At 33.5% G+C, this 310-nt stretch overlaps 1 protein-coding gene across 1 annotated transcript in view; it reads right to left on the reverse strand.

Moving 5' to 3' along the window:
* The window catches only part of LOC107619030, a 6737-nt gene extending 6534 nt beyond the window's left edge, over positions 1–203 (reverse strand). Inside the window, exon 1 of the mRNA XM_016321235.2 lies at positions 38–203. The gene's annotated coding sequence lies outside the window, so the exon portion shown is untranslated. The remainder of the gene's footprint in view (positions 1–37) is intronic.

Raw genomic sequence — 310 nt, forward strand, 5'->3', positions numbered from 1 at the left:
TTTCTTTTCCATGATTGCAATTCCCATTGCCAATGAGATTCTCTATTGGATCAAGGGACAGTGTCTCGTGAGCATTGTTGTTGTTGTTGGAGGGTCTGATGTTATTGTTAGGAGTACCTTCCACTTCCAGACACAGTTTTTTATTTGAAAGAATCTTGGCTTTTCCCTTTCAAAGTACTACTGCCTTTTTTTCCGGAACTTCCTATCTGTTGATTTCATGTTTCATGTCCTTATTTATTGCTCCTTGAGTTTTCAAATAAATAAATATTTTTTTAGAAACTTTTTTAACTAAAATAACAAAAAGCATCTT

Source organism: Arachis ipaensis, chromosome B09, assembly GCF_000816755.2.
Source record: "Arachis ipaensis cultivar K30076 chromosome B09, Araip1.1, whole genome shotgun sequence".
Taxonomy (NCBI): Eukaryota; Viridiplantae; Streptophyta; class Magnoliopsida; order Fabales; family Fabaceae; genus Arachis; species Arachis ipaensis.